The 19,565-nt window shown below is 39.7% G+C and overlaps 1 non-coding gene across 1 annotated transcript; it reads right to left on the bottom strand.

The window, feature by feature from the left end:
• Positions 1-3,246: 3,246 nt before the first annotated feature.
• Positions 3,247-3,387, bottom strand: LOC128655097 (U4 spliceosomal RNA). The gene has a single exon (XR_008401656.1). It is a non-coding gene; the product is annotated as a U4 spliceosomal RNA (small nuclear RNA).
• Positions 3,388-19,565: the final 16,178 nt, after the last annotated feature.

The raw sequence follows: 19,565 nt of genomic DNA, 5'->3' as shown, positions 1-19,565 counted from the left end.
GGCTTCTGAGAGTAGTGGGCAAATTTCATAAATTTGGAAATAGATCAGGCAGACTTTTAGCATCACTGGTAAACAAGAAAGAAACGCGACTGGAAGTGGCAGCCTTACGATACAAAGGCAATACTTATAAAACGACGGCGGAAGTGGCACAGTGCTTTGCACTATACTTTAGGAACCTTTACAAGAAACAACCTGCAGCAGGGGCAGATGCCTTGGAGCAATTTTGGAGTACGATATCACTCCCTAAAATGAATATAGATCAGTTAGATTCTCTCAATGCGCCCATTTCCGTAGATGAGAAACAATCCACAATAAAATCGATAGCTTTGGGTAAGGCAACAGGCCCTGATGGCCTACCGATTGATGCCCCAGGTATCCCCTATCCTGAGAAAACTTTATAATGGCCTTATTCAAATTAAGACAGCAGTTTTTTTTGTCTAGAACTCAGGCACCTCTATACCCTTGTGTTATCTTCTTTTTCTGTTTCCCGTTTCCCTTTGGCCGAATGACTGGGGGTTATGGGTAAGGGAAGTGATACTTAACAGCTCTGCTGGGGTGCTCTTTGCCTCCTCTTGCTGGCCAGAAGTGAATATCCCACTAGTAATTAGAATGTTTAGTGGACTCTCCATGCCCGGAAAGAAAGAAATTTATCAGGTAAGCATAAATTTTGATTTTCCTTATACATACATATGGCCCATATTAAAAATGTCTTCAAATGCAATATCCCAGTTTTTTATTGGTGAACTGAGAATTTTGCAATGTGGCACATGGACATTTGTTGGAGCGTTAAAGGGACATGAAACCCAAAAATATTTCTTTCAGGATTCAGATTAAACATACATTTGTAAACAACTTTCCAGTTTACTCCTATTATCAAACTGGCTTTATTTAAGGACCAGCAATACACTACTGGAAGTCAGCTGAACATATAGGAAGAGTCAATGACAAGAGGCATGTATGTGCAGCCACCAATTAGCAGCTAACTCCCACTAGTGCATTGCTTTTTAACAAATGATACCAAGGTACCAAAGCAAATAATAGAAAAGAAGTACATTTAAAAGTTGTTTAAAATTGCATGCTCTATCTGAATCATGAAAGTTAATTTTGTTACTTTACTGTCCCTTTAAGCTAATCAGTAGCTCCCGCAAAGGGAAATTTTCCAAGTAAACCAGAGCTCCTAAAACAGAGAGGATTAACAAAAGCCACTTGGTACAAGGTTTTTGCTTCCTTTTAAAGCTACCGTGTCATTAGCCGATGCAGTATTCTATATTTTATGCTCCTGCTTGTAGACATATGCTCTTACAGAGATGCTGAGCAAACCACTTTTGCTTTCATAAAATCCATAGAGCAGCTTGACAAAAGATCTGGCATAGCTACTTAATAAACTGCTTTCACTTGCACTGTGATAGTAGAATCTGAACAAGCTTTTGAGTTAAAAAAGATTTGAATAAAGGAAAAATAAATATTTTCCTTGCTGTAAAACATTTGCTTAATACTTTTGATAATTTAAAAATTGGTATCACAGTATCTGTTTAAGTGAATCACAAAGAAGGCTTATAGGTAAGAGAACAGGGATTAAGGCCACTGTCTGTTTCCTTTGGGGTATGTATTAATGTAGTTGTGTTGGTCTAGAGAGTAGAGAATATTAATGCAATTTGTTGGGCTCACTGGCCTAGATTTATAGACACTTGTGAGATTGCCAAGTGTCCGCGTTTTAAATGTGAGATCGTCAGAGGTAACCGGAACCCAGTGATGAATTTATTCACATGCTGTGCACAAACCTCACGTTTGAGGTTTTATTTGTGAGTGTATATTTTGGAATATTTTATTAAACATTTTAAGACATTTTAATACTACACTTAGATTTGTGGTTTGTGCTTCATTTTGTGTATTGATTACAGATGGAGATGCTGAAGTGTTTGCCAGTGAAATTAATCAATCTATTTCATAGTGTCTGGGTTTTTCCCTGATGGCTCAGAAGCCATACTATCAGAGGTCTATTTCCATTCCGTGTAGGTGTTAAATCATTGTCTTTTAATTATGCACTTGTTAATTAGGCAATTCTACTGCATTTAGTGGTCCTATAAACCAATTCAATACAAATTTTCAAAAGAGGTATAATAATCACATATTAAACCGGTATATTAAAACTATGTCCATTTGTACAGTTTGCATGAACAGAACCGCAACCACAAGTTCTTTGTGTGATGCAGAGTCCCTATGTGCTTTCATCTCAACCGGTATCTGCCCCTCCTCCTGACATTCCTCCTTTAAAAGACTAACGACTAATGTTTCACTGCTCTGGGTGGCTTTTTCATGGATGTCTAATCTGGAAATATCTTGTCTAAGGTATGAAGTCATTGTTTAATTCATTTAAGCAGTTCAATAATCTATCATTAGCTGAAAATAATGTTGTTATCCTGTGAATAAAATAAAGTACAAGACAATGTGAAAAAAACTACAACTCAAGATTTAAGTATATTAGACAAATTGGGAAATGTAATCTATACACATTTATACTATTTACAAATAAACACGCAAGTGTACATTTGTTTTTGCATTTAGACTAAATGTTCTATTTAATTCAACATAGAACTTCTTATATGTAACAGTTCCTCAAAATAAGAAATACACAGTGCAGCTTTGTATCTTTTGTTAATTCCTCTTTGAAAGAGGAAACAGACACTCACATTCATCAGAGCAACTATAGCTCTGAGTATACAGCATTATATAGCAACCTGGATCTCTTCTCAACATATTTATTAAAACTAATTCAATACAAAACTTTAAAAAGAAGGTGCAATAATCACATATAGGACTGAAACTGGTAGCACAAAATAAAAACTCTGTTTGTAAAACTTGCATCAACAGGACCATAGTCACAAGTTCTTAACCGAATGTGTTTAGGTTGTAGATGTTTTAGTAATAGTGAAAGATGTACAAAGACATTACTCAAGTATTAACATGTAAAACTTATAATGTAATGTATTTATTGAAATGTTTCTACAAACTACAGTATGTTGGCTGCATCTCTAGGCCATTAAAGAAAAGATTGGAAGAACATGTTTATAATATAAAAAATGGTTGAGATAAATTTATATTAAAAATTAACTGGAAAAAACAGAAATGAGGTGGATTTACACATTAGGAACCCTTATCCTAGCCTAGGATGATTAAATAAAGTTTTCAAGTTGCACTACTTTTTGCAAATATATTGATTATTACCATAATATTTTTTTTTTTCAGTCTCCGTAGAGACTGTCAAAAATTGCCGGTGTCGGCTATATTTCAAACCGCCACAGCGGGGTATTGGGAAAAGTTTTCAATTAGCAATAATCGAGCCTCGGATAGACCTCATTGGCTACGATGCTGCCACTGCGCAAAGCTAATACCATAATATTTTTTATAGAAAATATAACTTTTTAGTTTGTAATCATGTAAAAAAAAATATATATATTAAAAAAGAGAAGACATCAAATGTAAATCTAATGTAATTATAGGGTTTTTTTCACAGGGTAGGGTGAAAATATTAATTTAGATTAATATTTGGTTTTAAATATGGTTATGAATATAAGTATTATGACATTGTGTGTGTTAAAGTGTGTTTCCTAAGTAGACTAGTGGTGCTAATAGAGTTTTAGGATCCAGGAGATAAGGATTCATTTCCAGTATAGATAAAAAAACATTTTTATTAATAGATGCAGATGTATTTAAATCCCACTTGTCTTTTTCGATACATCCCTTAAAATACACAAATGTACACTGTATTTGTAAATAGTATAAACGTGTATAAATGAAATTTTCTAATTTGTATAATATACTTCCATCTTGACTTGTAGGTTTTCAAAATTATTTTGTATTATGTTTTTCTCACTGGATGACAACAATATTATCAAATAAGGGTACATCATTGAATGGGTTAAATCAACCTCTGCATCATACAAAGAACTTGTGACTATGGTCCTGTTGATGCAAGTTGTACACATGGACAGAGTTTCTATTTTGTACTACCAGTGTCAGTCCTATATGTGATTATTGCACCTTCTTTTTAAAGTTTTGTATTGATTTGGTTTTAATAAATGTGTTGTTGAGAAGAGATCCAGATTGCTGGACTGATTGATATAATGCTGTATACTCAGAGCTATAGTTGCTCTGATGAATGTGAGTGAATGTTACCACTTAGGGAATTAACACAAAATGCAAAGTTGCACTGTGTATTTATTTCTTTATTTTGAAGAACTGTTACATATAGGAGGTGCTATGTGGAATTAAATGGAACATTGAATCTAAATGCAATAACATTTTGATGATTTTATTTTTATATGTACACTTGTTTTAATTTATCACAATTTTATTTTCTGGTTACAAATCATACATCTTGCAAAATTCCAGTTGGGGCAGTTCTCTCAGGAATTGTTGGGTAAGCCATTGTGGCATGTGTGCTTTTGTATAGATCATGTGTCTTACCTTTTATAACTTTTTGGTCTACTCTATGAGGCAGATTTATTAAAGACCAGGCAGACATAGGCGTACATCTTCGCCCCTGTCTGCCCGGCATTGCATCTGGCAGGCTGCAACACGATGCCCACATTTATCATTGCAAACCAATTGATGTGTGCACCAGCGAACCATGCTAACATGCAGCCAAATGTGTGCAAGCAGGAGCTGTCAATCTCCCCAGTCGGAAAAGTCAGGTGGGGGGGATTGACATACACCACATAACAGGTGACCACTGCTTCTTTACTCTGGGCTGCAGGCTCGCTCATATCAGAGCTTCATAAATGGAGCCCTATGTCTGATGGATTTTTGCTAATTACATTTTTTTAATTTAAAATTGTGTGTGTATGTATTTAGCATGCAATATTATTTATATATATATATAATTCACTAAAAATAAATCATTCATTTTTATATGCATATTTATAATCTTACACCATTTAAAGTATCTGAATTTTAATTTATGTTTTTTTTATAAGAATCTCTTCCAAGAGTTTCTTTGTATACTTACGTTTATGTAGTGCCACAAAAATCACCATCTACGCTCAAATACAGAACGCTCTCCCAGACCAGTAGTTATTGATAGATCGTTAGCCAAAACATTCATGAATCGATTCAAAAATATTATACAAAGTACACTTACACTCATACAAACACTCAACAATTTTTTTCTCAGAATGTATTTAGAAAAAATATATAAAGGATAAAAGAAACGAGATCTTGGGTGTTAGAAAAAAAGGCACCACATTTTTTTCCACATTGACTTACATAGACATTCGTGAACATACACTCATATAGCTACATCTACGTACAATTATCATCACATACATACAGAATTAGATACATACAAACAATATACAGCACATTACGTACATAAAACATTTTTTAATAGGCAATTAACACGATTTAGCTACTTTTTAACAGAAGGACATGACGTCACTCACTTTACGCTCAGCACAAGTGTCGGAAGTTTTTTTCATGGAAATTTCTAGCCTCTATTGACTTCTATGGGGAATACGTGCTCATGCATGTGACTGGCAGATTTCCCTAATGCAAGACTGATTTTTCTCCTTTAAAACTCGTAATAGCAGCGTTACAATTGTGGCGCTAATTCATTCATTCTTGCGTTGGTCCCACTATTACAAATAGTGATGTTGCAAACTTAAAATTTTCCATTCGCGAATGGCGAATGCGAATTTCCACAAATGTTTGCGAACGGGCAAACCGGGCGAACCGCCATTGACTTCAATAGGCAGGCGAATTTTAAAACCCACAGGGACTCTTTCTTTCCACAATAGTGATGGAAAAGTTGTTTCAAGGGTACTAACACCTGGACTGTGGCATGCCGGAGGGGGATCCATGGCAAAACTCCCACGTAAAATTACATAGTTGATGCAGAGTCTGGTTTTAATCCATAAAGGGCATAAATCACCTAACATTCCTAAATTGTTTGGAATAACATGCTTTAAAACATCAGGTATGATGTTGTATCGATCAGGTAGTGTAAGGGTTATGCCCGCTTCACAGTGACAGACCAAACTCCCCGTTTAACGCACCGCAAACAGCCGCAAACAGTCCATTTGCACAACCGCAAACTCCCCATTTGCACAAGGTTGGATACCAAGCTAGCCATGTCCCGTTCCTTGTCCTCACTGATGTCATTGAAGGTCTCTTCCTCCACCCAGCCACGTACAACACCAAGGGTCCCCGAAAGGTGACAACAAGCCCACTGGGATGCCTGTTGTGTTTGGTCTTCCACCTCCTCAAAGCCACCTTCCTCCTCTGACTCCTCTTCTACAGACTCCTCTCTCTGCGTTGCCTTTCTCTGCGTTATTATAAGGTGTGTTAAGTAGTACTATTCCTATCAGTTTAATCCCTGTTACGTCCCCTATCAGGGGACGTGTATATGGCATGGATTTTAGGAACCGGGAGATGGAAAAAGATGCTTGGTCAGTCCTCCTACTTCAAATTTGGGGCACTGCGCGTGTAATCTATTGTGCCACCAGATATGAGTGGTGTGTTAAGTAGTACTATTCTTATCAGTTTAATCCTATCAGGGGACGTGTATATGGCATGGATTTTAGGAACCGGGAGATGGAAAAAGATGCTTGGTCGGTCCGGCCACGAGATAGATAGATTTGATAGATAGATACATAGATTAGATAGATAGATCAATAGATGCAACAGATACATTTGATAGATACGATAGATAGATAGATTTGATAGATAGATAGATAGATAGATTTGATAGATAGATAATTTCCCAGACAGAGAATTACAAGACGTGCGGTCTGGGACCCATGGTAAGGTTACTTCCTTTTGCACAATCGAGTACAGGTTGGGGATTGTCTTTTGTGCAAAGAAATTTCGGCCGAGTACCTTCCACTGCGGTGTCCCCTATCAGGGGATGTGTATATGGCATGGATTTTAGGAATCGGGAGATGGAAAAAGATGCTTGGTCGGTCCTCCTCCTTCAAATTTGGGGCACTGCGTGTGCAATCTACTGTGCCACCAGATATGAGTGGTGTGTTAAGTAGTACTATTCTTATCAGTTTAATCCCTGTTATGTCCCCTATCAGGGGACGTGTATATGGCATGGATTTTAGGAACCGGGAGATGGAAAAAGATGCTTGGTCGGTCCGGCCACGAGATAGATAGATTTGATAGATAGATACATAGATTAGATAGATCAATAGATGCAATAGATACATTTGATACATACGATAGATAGATAGATAGATAGATATATTTGATAGATAAATAGATAGATTTGATAGATAGATAGATAGTTTCCCAGACAGAGAATTAAAAGAGGTGTGGTCTGGGACCCATGGTAAGGTTACTTCCTTTTGCACAATCGAGTACAGGTTGGGGATTGCCTTTTGTGTACAGAAATTTCAGCCGGGTACCTTCCACTGCGGTGTCCCCTATCAGGGGACGTGTATATGGCATGGATTTTAGGAACCGGGAGATGGAATAAGATGCTTGGGCGGTCCGGCCACGAGATAGATAGATTTGATAGATAGATAGATACATAGATTAGATAGATCAATAGATGCAATAGATACATTTGATAGATACGATAGATAGATAGATTTGATAGATAAATAGATAGATTTGATAGATAGATAGATAGATAATTTCCCAGACAGAGAATTACAAGACGTGCGGTTTGGGACCCATGATAAGGTTACTTCCTTTTGCACAATAGAGTACAGGTTGGGGATTGCATTGCCTTTTGTGCAAAGAAATTTCGACTGGGTACCTTCCACTGCGGTGTCCCCTATTAGGGGACGTGTATATGGCATGGATTTTAGGAACCGGGAGATGGAAAAAGATGCTTGGTCGGTCCCCCTACTTCAAATTTGGGGCACTGCGTGTGTAATCTGCTGTGCCACCAGATATTAGTGGTGTGTTAAGTAGTACTATTCTTATCAGTTTAATCCCTGTTACGTCCCCTATCAGGGGACGTGTATATGGCATGGATTTTAGGAACCGGGAGATGGAAAAAGATGCTTGGTCGGTCCGGCCACGAGATAGATAGATTTGATAGATAGATACATAGATTAGATAGATAGATCAATAGATGCAATAGATACATTTGATAGATACGATAGATAGATAGATAGATAGATAGATAGATTTGATAGATAGATAGATTTGATAGATAGATAATTTCCCAGACAGAGAATTACAAGACGTGCGGTCTGGGACCCATGGTAAGGTTACTTCCTTTTGCACAATCAAGTACAGGTTGGGGATTGCCTTTTGTGCAAAGAAATTTCGGCCAAGTACCTTCCACTGCGGTGTCCCCTATCAGGGGATGTGTATATGGCATGGATTTTACGAACCGGGCGATGGAAAAAGATGCTTGGTAGGTCCTCCTCCTTCAAATTTGGGGCACTGCGTGTGCAATCTACTGTGCCACCAGATATGAGTGGTGTGTTAAGTAGTACTATTCTTATCAGTTTAATCCCTGTTATGTCCCCTATCAGGGGACGTGTATATGGCATGGATTTTAGGAACCGGGAGATGGAAAAAGATGCTTGGTCGGTCCGGCCACGAGATAGATAGATTTGATAGATAGATACATAGATTAGATAGATCAATAGATGCAATAGATACATTTGATACATATGATAGATAGATAGATAGATTTGATAGATAAATAGATAGATTTGATAGATAGATAGATAGATAGATAGATAGATAGATAGATAGATAATTTCCCAGACAGAGAATTAAAAGAGGTGTGGGCTGGGACCCATGGTAAGGTTACTTCCTTTTGCACAATCGAGTACAGGTTGGGGATTGCCTTTTGTGCAAAGAAATTTCAGCCGGGTACCTTCCACTGCGGTGTCCCCTATCAGGGGACGTGTATATGGCATGGATTTTAGGAACCGGGAGATGGAATAAGATGCTTGGTCGGTCCGGCCACGAGATAGATAGATTTGATAGATAGATAGATACATAGATTAGATAGATCAATAGATGCAATAGATACATTTGATAGATACGATAGATAGATAGATTTGATAGATACATAGATAGATTTGATAGATAGATAATTTCCCAGACAGAGAATTACAAGACGTGCGGTTTGGGACCCATGATAAGGTTACTTCCTTTTGCACAATCGAGTACAGGTTGGGGATTGCATTGCCTTTTGTGCAAAGAAATTTCGACTGGGTACCTTCCACTGCGGTGTCCCCTATTAGGGGACGTGTATATGGCATGGATTTTAGGAACTGGGAGATGGAAAAAGATGCTTGGTCGGTCCCCCTACTTCAAATTTGGGGCACTGCGTTTGTAATCTGCTGTGCCACCAGATATGAGTGGTGTGTTAAGTAGTACTATTCTTATCAGTTTAATCCCTGTTACGTCCCCTATCAGGGGACGTGTATATGGCATGGATTTTAGGAACCGGGAGATGGAAAAAGATGCTTGTTCGGTCCGGCCACGAGATAGATAGATTTGATAGATAGATAGATACATAGATTAGATAGATCAATAGATGCAATAGATACATTTGATAGATATGATAGATAGATAGATTTGATAGATAAATAGATATATTTGATAGATAGATAATTTCCCAAACAGAGAATTACAAGACGTGCGGTCTTGGACCCATGGTAAGGTTCCTAGAGGCAGTTGCAGCACCAGGTGACGTGTAAATGGCATGGATTTTAGGAACCGGGAGATGGAAAAAGATCCTTGGTCGGTCCTCCTACTTCAAATTTGGGGCACTGCGCGTGCAATCTAATGTGCCACCAGATAGGAGTGGTGTGTTAAGTAGTACTATTCCTATCAGTTTAATCCCTGTTACGTGCCTTTTTTTTGGTTTGGTTTTTGAAGCCACAGTGCAGCACCAGAGGCCATAAAAATTTGGCATGTACACATGCCTGAAAAATTAGGTATTGTTGCAGCCGCTGCTTTAGCAGCAGCCAGAAAAATTGATGTTTGTTTCCCAGGCAGAAAGTGCCCTAAAACATTGCGGCTTGAACCCTAGTTGGTGGTGGATAAATCACGCAAATCATCCGGCATTTGAAGATAAAATACAGCACTGTGTGGACCATTTTTAGACCAAGGCAGCTCATCTCATCAGTCCTTTTTTACTCGAATGTATCACCCAATGTCAGTCCCTTCAGGATCCCTCCCTCATTCATCTTAATAAAGGTGAGGTAATCTAGACCTTTTTGAGCTAAGCGACTTCTCTTCTCAGTGACAATACCTCCTGCTGCACTGAAGGTCCTTTCTGACAGGACCCTTGAAGCGGGGCAGGCCAGAAGTTCTATCGCAAATTGGGATAGCTCAGGCCACAGGTCAAGCCTGCACACCCAGTAGTCAAGGGGTTCATCGCTCCTCAGAGTGACGAGATCTGCAGTTAAGGCGAGGTAGTCTGCTACCTGTTGGTCGAGTCGTTCTCTGAGGTTGGACCCCGAAGGGCTGTGGCGATGCATAGGAGTTAAAAAGCTCTGCATGTCCTCCATCAACAACACATCTGTAAAGCATCCTGTCCTTGCCGGAGTGGTCATGGGAGGAGAAGGATTACTTTCACCTCTTCCCCTGTTAGATTCCCGTTGTGCTGTGACATCACCCTTATTCGCTGTGTAAAGCATACTTTTCAATTTATTTTGGAACTGCTGCATCCTTTCCGACTTGTGGTAATTCGGTAACATTTCAGGCATTTTATGCTTATACCGGGGGTCTAGTAGCGTGGACACCCAGTACAGGTCATTCTCCTTCAATTTTTTATACGAGGGTCACTCAACAGACACGATAGCATGAAAGACCCCATTTGCACAAGGTTGGATGCCGAGCTACTCATGTCCCGTTCCTCATCCTCAGCGATCTCCCTGAAGGTATCTTCTTCCCCCGAGCCACGTACAACACCATGGGTACCAGATAGGTGACATCGAGCATCCTGGGATGCCTGTTGTGGTTGGTCTTCCTCCTCCTCCTCCTCAAAGCCACATTCCTCCTCTGACTCCTCTTCCTCACAATCCTCTTCCAGCATTGCCGCTGGTCCAGCAAGCAATGCTGATAAGGCTGTTTCTGGTGGTGATGGTGACCACAACTCTTCCTCTTCCTCTTCATGCTCATCTACGGCCTGATCCAGCACTCTCCAGGAAGAAAACAAATGGTATGATGTCGCTGATGGTGCCTTCGGTGCGACTGACTAGGTTTGTCACCTCCTCAAAAGGATGCATGAGCCTGCAGGCATTGCGCATGAGCATCCAGTAACGTGACAAAAAAATTCCCAGCTCCGCAGAGGCTGGCCTAGCACCCCAGTCATACAAATACTTATTAACGGCTTTTTCTTGTTGGAGCAGGCAGTCGAACATTAGGAGTGTTGAATTCCATTGTGTCGGGCTGTTGCAAATCTAGCGCCTCACTGGCATGGCTGCTGGATATCGGAAAAGTGCGCCATGGCCGTGTAGGAACGCCTCAAATGGCCACACACCTCCCTGTCCTGCTTCAGGACATCCTGTAAGCCTGGGTTCTTATGCACAAAGCGTTGTACGATCAGATTACACACATGTGTCATGCACGGCACATGTGTCAACTTGCCCAATTTCAATGCCGCCACCAAATTACTTCCGTTGTCATAAACCACTTTGCCGATCTCCAGTTGGTGCGGAGTTCAGGGTGGACAGGAGTGCTGGGCCGGTGTGACTCTCTGCCTTCAGGCAAGTCAACCCCAAGACGGCATGACACTGCCATATCGGGGATGTGGAATAGTACCTGCGGAGCTGGGGGAGTGCCGTTGATGTGCAGCAAGACGCAGCAGCAGAAGAGGACTCAGCTGAGGAGGTTATGGAGGAGGATAGAGTAGGAGGAGTAGAGGAGGTGGAAGCAGGCCTGCCTGCAAGTCATGGCGGTGTCACCAACTCCTCCTCTGCAGAGCCACGCATTCCATGCTTGGCAGCCATCAGCAGGTTTACCCAATGCGCAGTGTAGGTGATATACCTGCCCTGACCATGCTTTGCAGACCAGCTATCAGTGGTCATATGAACCCTTGCCCCAACACTGTGTGCCAGGCATGCCATTACTTCCTTTTGCACAATCGAGTACAGGTTGGGGATTGCCTTTTGTGCAAAGAAATTTCGGCCGGGTACCTTCCACTGCGGTGTCCCAATAGCTACAAATTTTTTGAACGCCTCAGACTCCACCAGCTTGTATGATAAAAGCTGGCGGGCTAAGAGTTCAGACAAGCCAGCTGTCAGATGCCGGGCAAGGGGGTGACTTTGTGACATTGGCTTCTTACGCTCAAACATGTCCTTGAAAGACACCTGACTTTGGGCAGATGAGCAGGAACTGCTCCTGAAGAGAGACGGAGTGGTGTATGGTTGAGAGGGGGCAAGGAGGACAGCAGTGGTTGATGTGGCTGAAGATGCTGGACCAGGAGGAGGATGGCAGCTTTGAGTTTGTGTGCTGCTTCTAATCATGTGTTGATCCCATAGGCGTTTGTGATGTGCGATCATGTGCCTTCGCAAAGCAGTTGTACCTAGGTGGGTGTTGGACTTCCCACAACTCAGTTTCTTTTGGCACAGGTTGCAAATGGCATCACTGTTGTCAGAGGCAGACACACAAAAAAAATTCCACACTGCTGAGCTCTGCGATGACGGCATTCTGGTGGTGGCAACAGCATGCGTTTATTGGCGTGCTGTCTGGCTGACCCCGGGTGCCTATGCATGCTGTCTGACTGTGCCACTAGCTCCTTGAAACAACCTCCCCCTGCTTTCAACTCGTCTCCTCCTCCTCCTCTCTGTCTCCCCATCTGATCTTTCACCCTGTTCTTCTTCTCTTCTAGCTGGCACCCACATGACATCCACGGATGCATCGTCATCATCAACCGCTTCACTTGTATCTGACAAATCAACAAAGGAAGTAGCAGCGGGTACAACATCATAATCATCTCACCGTACGTCCATGTCTGTAATGCTGCCTGACTGAGACATATCACTGTTATCTACATCCTCTGTCAATGATGGTTGCGCATCACTCATTTCTTCCAACTGATGTGTAAAAAACTCCTCTGACAGATCAAGTGAAGCGGCTATAGTGCTAGTGTTGGTGGTGGCGGCAGGCGGACGAGTGGTAACTTGAGAGATGCCCGAAGATAAGCTGGAGAAGGATGGTGCGTCAAGGTTCAGATCGGAAGCTATAGAAGATTGGGTGTCCTGTGTTAAAAAGTCAACTATTTCCTCAGAACTTTTCGAGTTCATGGGACGTGGCCTATGAACACTAGGCATTATTCTAGTGCCAAAGGGAATCACAGCACCATAACCACGACAGCACCTTCAGGGTGGCCTGACTCTGCCTGTCATTTTTTTTTAAATGTACACTTACACTACTATTAAACCAGATATGAGTGGTGGCACTGGGCAAGTGGGCCCAGTATAAGCTGTGAGCCTGACACAAAAAAGCTGACTAATGTTTCACAGTCCAAAAAGTTTTTATTTTTTTAAATGTACACTTACACTACTATTAAACAAGATATGAGTGGTGGCACTGGGCAAGTGGGCACAGTATACGCTGTGAGCCTGACCCAAAAAAGCAGACTGATGTTTCACAATCCCCAAATTTTTTTTTGGTTTTAAATGTACACTTACACTGGTATTAAACAAGATATGAGTGGTGGCACTGGGCAAGTGGGCACAGTATACGCAGTGAGCCTGACACAAAAAAGCAGACTGATGTTTCACAGTCCAAAAAGTTTTTATTTTTTTTAAATGTACACTTACACTACTATTAAACAAGATATGAGTGGTGGCACTGGGCAAGTGGGTACAGTATACGCTGTGAGCCTGAAACAAAAAAGCAGACTGATGTTTGACAGTCCAAAAAGTTTTTTTTGTTTTTAAATGTACACTTACACTACTATTAAACAAGATATGAGTTGTGGCACTGGGCAAGTGGGCACAGTATACGCTGTGAGCCTGACACAAAAAAGCAGACTGATGTTTCAAAGTCCAAAAAGTTTTTTTTGTTTTTAAATGTACACTTACACTACTATTAAACAAGATATGAGTGGTGGCACTGGGCAAGTGGGCACAGTATACGCTGTGAGCCTGACACAAAAAAGCAGACTGATGTTTCACAGTCCAAAAAGTTTTAATTTTTTTAAATGTACACTTACACTACTATTAAACAAGATATGAGTGGTGGCACTGGGCAAGTGGGCACAGTATAAGCTGTGAGCCTGAAACAAAAAAGCAGACTGATGTTTAACAGTCCAAAATGTTTTTTTTTTTTAAATGTACACTTACACTACTATTAATCAAGATATGAGTGGTGGCACTGGGCAAGTGGGCCCAGTATAAGCTGTGAGCCTGACACAAAAAAGCAGACTGATGTTTCACAGTCCAAAAAGTTTTTATTTTTTTAAATGTACACTTACACTACTATTAAACAAGATATGAGTGCTGGCACTGGGCAAGTGGGCACAGTATACACTGTGAGCCTGACACAAAAAAGCAGACTGATGTTTCACAGTCCAAAATTTTTTTTTTGTTTTTAAATGTACACTTACACTACTATTAAACAAGATATGAGTGGTGGCACTGGGCAATTGGGCACAGTATAAGCTGTGAGCCTGACACAAAAAAGCAGACTGATGTTTCACTGTCCAAAAAGTTTTTTTTTTTTTTTTTTTAAATGTACAAAACCTATACTATTACCCTAACACTGCGCTAACTGACAACTGCTGTAGAGCCTATTGTAACTTATTATCAACCGGCTGAACTCTACACACTTAAACGCTTACAGGATTTGCATACACAGTAACAATTCACAATGTGAAATATAGTTTTAAGTGAGCCAATTGCTAAGCACTCCTTATACACACTATAACAATACAGTAGATATGGACAAAATTAAATATCAATTGAATATCAATTGAATTGACACATGTAACGCAATATTCAAAAGTGAAAATAAAACACAATCTAACTATCACACATAACTTTTAACACAAACTAAAAAGTAGCATAACAAATGCTACCTATCTCACCTCGATGTCCCCAGGAGTATGGTAGATTTGCACATATATTCGAATGTCAGAGTAAAGATCCTCCTGCCTCTGTTATTGAGAGCGGTGCTGCTTTGATGCTCGTTAGACGCTGAAGAGCGCCCAAACTACGGGAAAATGCACACTTACACTACTATTAAACAAGATATGAGTGGTGGCACTGGGCAAGTGGGCCCAGTATAAGCTGTGAGCCTGACACAAAAAAGCAGACTGATGTTTCACAGTCCAAAAAGGTTTTTTTTTTAAATGTACACTTACACTACTAATAATCAAGATATGAGTGGTGGCACTGGGAAAGTGGGCACAGTATAAGCTGTGAGCCTGATACAAAAAAGCAGACTGATGTTTCACAGTCCAAAAAGTTTTTATTTTTTTTAAATGTGCACTTACACTACTATTAAACAAGATATGAGTGGTGGCACTGGGCAAGTGGGCACAGTATATGCTGTGAGCCTGACACAAAAAAGCAGACTGATGTTTCACAGTCCAAAAAGTTTTTATTTTTTTAAATGTACACTTACACTACTATTAATCAAGATATGAGTGGTGGCACTGGGCAAGTGGGCCCAGTATAAGCTGTGAGCCTGACACAAAAAAGAAGACTGATGTTTCACAGTCCAAAAAGTTTTTATTTTTTTAAATGTACACTTACACTACTATTAAACAAGATATGAGTGCTGGCACTGGGCAAGTGGGCACAGTATACACTGTGAGCCTGACACAAAAAAGCAGACTGATGTTTCACAGTCCAAAAATTTTTTTTTGTTTTTAAATGTACACTTACACTACTATTAAACAAGATATGAGTGGTGGCACTGGGCAATTGGGCACAGTATAAGCTGTGAGCCTGACACAAAAAAGCAGACTGATGTTTCACAGTCCAAAAAGTTTTTTTTTTTTTTTAAATGTACACTTACACTACTATTAAACAAGATATGAGTGGTGGCCCTGGGAAAGTGGGCACAGTATAAGCTGTGAGCCTGATACAAAAAAGCAGACTGATGTTTCACAGTCCAAAAAGTTTTTATTTTTTTTAAATGTGCACTTACACTACTATTAAACAAGATATGAGTGGTGGCACTGGGCAAGTGGGCACAGTATATGCTGTGAGCCTGACACAAAAAAGCAGACTGATGTTTCACAGTCCAAAAAGTTTTTATTTTTTTAAATGTACACTTACACTACTATTAAACAAGATATGAGTGGTGGCACTGGGCAAGTGGGCACAGTATAAGCTGTGAGCCTGAAACAAAAAAGCAGACTGATGTTTCACAGTCCAAAAAGTTTTTATTTTTTTAAATGTACACTTACACTACTATTAAACAAGATATGAGTGGTGGCACTGAACAAGTGGGCACAGTATAAGCTGTGAGCCTGACACAAAAAAGCAGACTGATGCTTCACAGTCCAAAAAGTTTTTATTTTTTTAAATGTACACTTACACTACTATTAAACAAGATATGAGTGGTGGCACTGGGCAAGTGGGCACAGTATACGCTGTGAGCCTGAAACAAAAAAGCAGACTGATGTTTCACAGTCCAATAAGTTTTTTTTTTTTAAATGTACACTTACACTACTATTAAACAAGATATGAGTGGTGGCACTGGGCAAGTGGGCCCAGTATAAGCTGTGAGCCTGACACAAAAAAGCAGACTGATGTTTCACAGTCCAAAAAGTTTTTTTTAAAAAAATATACACTTACACTACTATTAATCAAGATATGAGTGGTGGCACTGGGCAAGTGGGCCCAGTATAAGCTGTGAGCCTGACACAAAAAAGCAGAATGATGTTTCACAGTCCAAATAGTTTTTATTTTTTTAAATGTACACTTACACTACTATTAAACAAGAAATGAGTGGTGGCACTGGGCAAGTGGGCACAGTATACGCTCTGAGCCTGACACAAAAAAGCAGACTGATGTTTCACAATCCCCAAATTTTTTTTTGGTTTTAAATGTACACTTAAACTACTATTAAACAAGATATGAGTGGTGGCACTGGGCAAGTGGGCACAGTATACGCAGTGAGCCTGACACAAAAAAGCAGACTGATGTTTCACAGTCCAAAAAGTTTTTATTTATTTTAAATGTACACTTACACTACTATTAAACAAGATATGAGTGGTGGCACTGGGCAAGTGGGTACAGTATACGCTGTGAGCCTGAAACAAAAAAGCAGACTGATGTTTGACAGTCCAAAAAGTTTTTTTTGTTTTTAAATGTACACTTACACTACTATTAAACAAGATATGAGTTATGGCACTGGGCAAGTGGGTACAGTATACGCTGTGAGCCTGACACAAAAAAGCAGACTGATGTTTCAAAGTCCAAAAAGTTTTTTTTGTTTTTAAATGTACACTTACACTACTATTAAACAAGATATGAGTGGTGGCACTGGGAAAGTGGGCACAGTATAAGCTGTGAGCCTGACACAAAAAAGCAGACTGATGTTTCACAGTCCAAAAAGTTTTTATTTTTTTTAAATGTACACTTACACTACTATTAAACAAGATATGAGTGGTGGCACTGGGCAAGTGGGCACAGTATAAGCTGTGAGCCTGAAACAGAAAAGCAGACTGATGTTTCACAGTCCAAATAGTTTTTATTTTTTTAAATGTACACTTACACTACTAATAATCAAGATATGAGTGGTGGCACTGGGAAAGTGGGCACAGTATAAGCTGTGAGCCTGACACAAAAAAGCAGACTGATGTTTCACAGTCCAAAAAGTTTTTATTTTTTTTAAATGTACACTTACACTACTATTAAACAAGATATGAGTGGTGGCACTGGGCAAGTGGGCACAGTATACCCTGTGAGCCTGACACAAAAAAGCAGACTGATGTTTCACAGTCCAAAAAGTTTTTATTTTTTTAAATGTACACTTACACTACTATTAAACAAGATATGAGTGGTGGCACTGGGCAAATGGGCACAGTATAAGCTGTGAGCCTGAAACAAAAAAGCAGACTGATGTTTCACAGTCCAAAAAGTTTTTATTTTTTTAAATGTACACTTACACTACTATTAAACAAGATATGAGTGGTGGCACTGGGCAAGTGGGCACAGTATAAGCTGTGAGCCTGACACAAAAAAGCAGACTGATGCTTCACAGTCCAAAAAGTTTTTATTTTTTTAAATGTACACTTACACTACTATTAAACAAGATATGAGTGGTGGCACTGGGCAAGTGGGCACAGTATACGCTGTGAGCCTGACACAAAAAAGCAGACTGATGTTTCACAGTCCAATAAGTTTTTTTTTGTTTTTAAATGTACACTTACACTACTATTAAACAAGATATGAGTGGTGGCACTGGGCAAGTGGGCACAGTATATGCTGTGAGCCTGACACAAAAAAGCAGACTGATGTTTAACAGTCCAAAAAGTTTTTTTTTTTTTTTTTAAATGTACACTTACACTACTATTAAACAAGATATGAGTGGTGGCACTGGGCAAGTGGGCCCTGTATAAGCTGTGAGCCTGACACAAAAAAGCAGACTGATGTTTCACAGTCCAAAAAGTTTTTTTTTTTTAAATGTACACTTACACTACTATTAATCAAGATATTAGTGAAGGCACTGGGCAAGTGGGCCCTGTATAAGCTGTGAGCCTGACACAAAAAAGCAGACTGATGTTTCACAGTCCAAAAAGTTTTTTTTTTTTTTTTAAATGTGCACTTACACTACTATTAATCAAGATATGAGTGGTGGCACTGGGCAAGTGGGCCCAGTATAAGCTGTGAGCCTCACACAAAAAAGCAGACTGATGTTTCACAGTCCAAAAAGTTTTTATTTTTTTAAATGTACACTTACACTACTATTAAACAAGATATGAGTGGTGGCACTGGGCAAGTGGGCACAGTATACGCTGTGAGCCTGAAACAAAAAAGCAGACTGATGTTTCACAGTCCAAAAAGTTTTTTTTGTTTTTAAATGTACACTTACACTACTATTAAACAAGATATGAGTGGTGGCACTGGGCAAGTGGGCCCTGTATAAGCTGTGAGCCTGACACAAAAAAGCAGACTGATGTTTCACAGTCCAAAAAGTTTTTATTTTTTTAAATGTACACTTACACTACTATTAAACAAGATATGAGTGGTGGCACTGGGCAAGTGGGCACAGTATACGCTGTGAGCCTGAAACAAAAAAGCAGACTGATGTTTCACAGTCCAATAAGTTTTTTTTTGTTTTTAAATGTACACTTACACTACTATTAAACAAGATATGAGTGGTGGCACTGGGCAAGTGGGCACAGTATATGCTGTGAGCCTGACACAAAAAAGCAGACTGATGTTTAACAGTCCAAAAAGTTTTTTTTTATTTTTTTAAATGTACACTTACACTACTATTAAACAAGATATGAGTGGTGGCACTGGGCAAGTGGGCCCTGTATAAGCTGTGAGCCTGACACAAAAAAGCAGACTGATGTTTCACAGTCCAAAAAGTTTTTTTTTTTTTAAATGTACACTTACACTACTATTAATCAAGATATGAGTGGTGGCACTGGGCAAGTGGGCCCAGTATAAGCT

Source organism: Bombina bombina, chromosome 3 (assembly GCF_027579735.1).
Source record: "Bombina bombina isolate aBomBom1 chromosome 3, aBomBom1.pri, whole genome shotgun sequence".
NCBI classification, from domain to species: Eukaryota; Metazoa; Chordata; class Amphibia; order Anura; family Bombinatoridae; genus Bombina; species Bombina bombina.
This window is presented reverse-complemented; position numbering and strand designations above follow the sequence as displayed.